Raw genomic sequence first — 6000 nt, forward strand, 5'->3', positions numbered from 1 at the left:
AACAGGCACTTAAGATATTACAAAAAAACACAGTTACATCTAATACAAAGTCACTAATACACACACACACACACACAAATAAATATCATTTTCCTTCTGACACACCCTCCCTCTCAGCCTCAGGTTGTCTCCCAGACGTCCAAATAAACTCTCAACTCACCCACAAAAGTCTTGCTACAAGAAGAGTTCCTGGAAACGACACACATCACTCTAGACTTGCTTTCTGTGAGCAGACCCAAGGTGACTGTTACTTCCTCAGGCTTCCCACAGCTGTGCAGCATTTGGCTATACTCTCCACCCCCAGTTCCAGGTGTAGCAGGTTCCCTCCTCCTCCTTGATCACCATGTTAAAGAAATTTAGGAAACCTGTGGATAATCAACACCACTAGAAGAACTTAGCACAGAACAACAACCCAACACCCTTTCAATTGTGTTTCTGGAACAGAATTCTTCAAGCAAGGTTTTTATTGTTTCCTAATGATGGAAACATAAATGCAAGTCAGTACAAAACACGTTGGGTTTCATGCATGTGACACAGAACAGGCACAATGTTGTAACAGCACTTAAGAGTTCTTGTGAGTGGAGCGTTTCAAGTACAGAAGCATAAGATCAGAGTGAAAATCTTTGATGGCCAAACAATACAAATCTCACATATTGCATAAGTGTTCTTTTCTAATGCAGAAATAATCAACAGTGCGACACACACACACACACACACACACACACACACACACGTTTTTGCTTTGGTTGATTGAATGAACAGCATAAATCCCAAGATGGTGTGGTTGGTCCCTGAGATGCTGGTGTTTGGGCACTTGATAGAATTACATAAATATGAGCCTTCATTCCTCCTTTAAAAGTATATTTCAAGCCCTCAACAACACAGAGGTCGGTATGAATATTTTAACAAAATCCCAGTTCTTTCCTCTATGAGAAAGGCTCCACTGCCTATATAATTTGTCAGGTTAATCTTTTCCAAATAAATAACTAATATTGTTGAATAAGGGCAATATGTTTGCAACTGATAGTTAATGCACAAAGAGGCTAAGCCATAGAGTAAGCTGTCCTGCTAGGCTTAGCTCACCTTGGGAGCCTTTGTTCCCCTTCAGTCTACCTGAGAAGCTCGAGGTATGAGGATGTCAGAGCTGCTTGCTCCAAGCTCAGACTACATGGCTCTCACAAGCTACTTGAATTCCTGTACCAATAATTTAGGAACTTTCACCACTCTGTAACTAAGCCAAGTTTTACTGCCTGTGCAACTTTCTGAAGCACATGAATCTGACCTTTGGAGAGTTTGTAAGTAAGCCATTTTTAGCTTACAAGTTGTGCAGTCTTTTTCTGTGCTAGGGGAAGTGGGAAACTTTCGAAGGAAATTTAAAGGGCATGTATTTAAAAACTGCCTATATTTCCATGCTTTACTTTGTTGCATATTTTGTGATTCTGAATCTCTACTGGAATTCTTTCACCAAAGAGTACTTGCCCCAAACTTGGATCTTGGCATCAAGGAATTCTCCTTTTCTTCCTGTTTCTTCTTTATTGCACCAACATGTTTTTTCCCTGTGAAGTAGTTAGGCCAAGAATGTTGTTTCCTAGTAAGCACCATGCCTGAGCAGAGAACAGGGTTTCCCCCCAGCCAGGCCAAACCCAGCACTCTTTAACCATTACACCACCCTGTCACTCACTCAAATATTATGGTATAGTAATGTACTACCGCATGATGACATATCTACATGAACATCACTCAAATACTAGGATGTTCCATTTATGTGGTTTTTGATTATTACTGTGAGCTTTCTCAGCCTTGTGGATCCTCTCATTCTGAGTAATTATTTGTCTTAGTATCAGGCTATTCATTCAGCTGAAAGCAATGGGGAAAATCTGGTTTACAGATGATGATTAGCTCATATGGCTTCTGGATGATAGTTTATAACTTTGCTCCATGTCATGAAAATGCAAAGTTGGAATAGTATGAATAGTTTTAGTTCATAGCCCTTCTGGTAGAGGAGTGAGCAACATGATTTCTCCTGTTTGAATATTTCAGCCCTGACGTCCCAGCAAGTGAAATTCTATGCCTTCCCTTTTATGGGCTTTCTGCAGATCCCTGGCTCCGACTCTAGAGTTGGAGAGAATTTCTCAAGCAGGTTAATGTTCAAAAGCTCGAGGTTCTTTCACCAAATATTTCACAAATTGACACACAGGCTGAGGGCAGATGACAAATAACAGAATGAGGGATTATTGTGAAAAATGTCAGGTTTTCACTATTACTGAAAAGGTCAAGTTCCAACATCCTGCTCCTGATCTGAACATTTTGCAATAGGCATGAAAAAGGAATATAGTACAAATTTATTCTGCGTCGCTCAGAAAAGCCCTGCAAATGCTCATGTAATGTGCTCAAGTGCCCTAGTGCCTCTGATAGTAGCTGCAGAACAAAACTACAATATTTTTCACTCTGTAGGACGCACCGGACCATAGGACGCACCTTGTTTTAGATGGGGAGAACAAGAAAAGAAAATTCTCCCCCTCTCTGCTTAGTGCCCCTTCAGCGAAGCGGCAGGAGAAACAGAGCCCCTTCCATTTCTCCTCCTGCTTGGCTGAAGGGGTGCTGCACAGCTCTCCCTCTCTGCTGAAGCCAGGAGAGTGTTGCTCTCCTGGCTTCAGCGAAAGGAACCTGAAGCCTTCGGAGTGCAGCAGGAACTCACGCTGCGCTCTGAAGGCTTCAGGTGGCTCCCTCTGCACTTCGGAGGCTTCGCGTTGCTATCACTGAAGCCAAGGAGCCTGCATTTGCTCCATAGGACGTACACACATTTCCCCTTAATTTTTGGAGGGGAAAACGTGCTTCCTATAGAGTGAAAAATATGATACTCTCTTCAGTGTGTTGGAAGTGCAAGTGGGGAATCATTCAGTTTGTAAACGAAGAGTTAATTCTCTCAGTGTTAAAGTCAAGTAGCCAAGAGAAGGGGGATAAGTAGTGGTGTTGTTTAGCAACTAGGCAGAGAGACATGATGTTTGCTGAGGTAGCACATGCTCTGGCTGGATGTGCAGTTCTGAGGGAGTTTTCCTCTGTATGTTTGGTTGAATGTCTTTCTGCTATGTACATGGCCCAAAGACAAACATGTTCCTTTCTCCTCAAATAATATACTTGGTGCAGTTATCTCAGCAAGGTGTTATCAGGATTTATTTTCTCTCCAGTCTTCATCTACATTACTTAAGTGAATTTGCTAACATGGTATATCACTAAGTACCAGTCCCTGGGAAACAACAGTAAGAGAAGACAATTTCTGCCTTGTGGGCTTTCTCAGGAAGCAGGAAGCAGGTTGATGGACTAGATAAGCCTTTGGCCTGATCTTCATATGTTCTTTATATTTCTGAACCCCCCAAACTGTTTTAAACTTTTCTTCAGCATTTCATGTACAATATCTTCTTCGCTCAACTATTTGCATAGCTCTTCCCCAGGCAGGGCACTATAATTTGCCCATGTTTTATTGGTGGCCCAGCTCATAGAAGCTCCTTTGTAATATTCAAGACTATTTTTTTTTAGTGGGAAAGGTGGATGATGATGATTCACAGTATCAGCCCATTATATCAGTTCTTGTAGAAGAGGGCTGCAATTCTATGCACACTCTTTTGGGAACGAACTTCATGTACACGATGTGACTTACTTCTGAGTAAACATACATAGGTTTGGGCTGGACGTTGGGCAATATGACTTTCTCAACTTTGGTCTCTCTCAGGTTCTTATTTTCCTAGTCTAAAGTTGACTTCACAACATTTCCATGTCAGTTTGCAGATATATCCCCCCCCCCTAAGTTACACAGATTTGCAAGCAATGTAATGCTTTTTTAAAAAACCAATATATGCATTTTTATGAACACTTTCCCCTAATACACACATTTGCATACATTTTGAGGTTGGAGAACTGCATTGGAAAATTTTGAGAAGAGTGAATCCCCACTGAAATGTGAATGGAACTGAATTTCTTTACCATCTCTAGCTACCCATGTCTTGCAAAAACCAAGATACATCTTAAACCCTAGTGGTCCCGGGCCCTAAGGAAGTTAGATTGGCTTCAACCAGAGCCCAGGGCCTTTTCAACTCTGGCTCCGTCCTGGTGGAACACTCTGTCTCATGAGACCAGGGCCCTGCAGGATCTGATTTCTTTCTGCAGGGCCTGTAAGACAGAGTTGTTCCACCTGGCCTTTGGCTTGGAGCCAATTTGATTCCCTCCCTCTCTTTCTTTTTTCTTTTCCTTCTCCTCCTGCGATGAGGCTACATTTTAACATTTTAATGTTTCAATATTTTAATGTTGTATTTTAATTTTGTTTTTAAGTTGTAACCATTCAACTTCTTTTTATTATTGCTTGTAAGCCGCTCTGAGCCCGGCCTTGGCTGGGGAGGGCAGGGTATAAATAAAAATTATTATTATTATTATTAAACAACGGGTAAAAGGAGAAATGTGAGGGAGAGATAACAGATGATTATATAGCGAAAGGTTCTAAACATGTTGTTTCCCATTGATACCAAGAACAAAACAGAATCCATATCCCGTGCCAAAATGTGGGCATTTTAGTTTCTAAGTCAGTGTCTCAAAGACAGTCATAAACAATAAAAACGCACACCCTGGTAAGCCTCAGTGTGTGTGTGCGTGCGCGCACACACACATGCACATCTTTATATCTATATATCTATATCTGAAATGGTCGCTTAGCACAAAGAGGGATAAGCCTTTAGAGACCTATTTGACCAGTGACACAATTTATTGCAAGGGATATATTTAAAGGTGTGGCAAGCGGAATGTTGCCACATCGCAACCCTTTTCTTCCCTCTTCAGGAAAAGGCAGCTGAATATTATTTATTTATTTAGCAAAAGCAGGCCCTTTTGAATAAAACAAGTCCATGACAGTGATCGACAGAAATTCAAGGCTAATTCTTTTTCAGGGGCCCTGCTCTTTCGCATCACTTTTGCTATTAAGAGGGATATTGTTCACGTTACGTACAACGACCGGTTGCATTCCTTGTTTAGCAGAGAAATACTCCAGCAACAGCCCAGAGGAGCTCTGAAGGTTTCATCGAGAAATAACGTTAACTCAGTCTTTTCTTCTGTGGGACCTGCGTCATTTTATGAAACAAGCAAGTCTTCTTGCCCTGAGCAGTTAAAAAAGATAAGCTAAAACCTGGAAGCATTTTTCTTGCCATGTGTTTTATTCCTGTGCTAATAAACCATGTCACTTCGTGTTGTTTATTGAAAGCCTTTCTTCTATCTCCCATATTTAAAACTTCTAAATCTTCCAGTCAGATGCACTTCATGGTTTCTTCTTATATGGACAACTTTCTCTCCCTTTCCCTTCCTCTCCTTTAAAAAAAAAAATTTAAAAAAATTACTCGCTGCAGTAATGCTCTAGCTATGCAAGATTTTCTGAAAAGTCACTACTAAAAACAACTATTTGCTCTCCTTCGGGAGAACAGGCCAATATTTATTTTATTTCAACATTTATTTATTAATCCTTTGATTGCACCCATGGCATAAAAAACAACAGCTCGGTAATCTCAAGAGACTATCCATTAATACCACTGGCTCAAGGAAAGCCACAGGCAGATCAATCCAACCCACATCCTTACAATGGGGGCAGATTCCTGTTGAATTAGGCAAAGGGGTCCGTCTGCCCAGTTCTCCAAGCTGAGCCAACCTCCCCCTTTTACCTGCCAAATACTGGGATGGGCAGGAGTGTAGGCAGTGGTTTGCCTGCCAATGGTAGCCAGCAGAAGGCTCCAAACTGGGGCATTCTGAGGGTATGGAGGATCCAAGCTAGTCCAGCATGGGATCTTCTGAATCCTGTGCTAGCTGCACTCTCATAGCACAATGGCATCAGGCCTGATGCTGGAGATAGTCCAGTCATTCCCCTCCCACAAGGAGCAGCAGGACTGAGAAGGCAGAAGTGGCTCTGCAAGCACAATACAGTGGTACATCGGCTTGTAAGTGGAAACATCGGCTCTGGATCCATTC

This window comes from Podarcis vaucheri, assembly GCF_965113315.1.
Source record: "Podarcis vaucheri genome assembly, chromosome: 5".
Lineage (NCBI taxonomy): Eukaryota > Metazoa > Chordata > Lepidosauria > Squamata > Lacertidae > Podarcis > Podarcis vaucheri.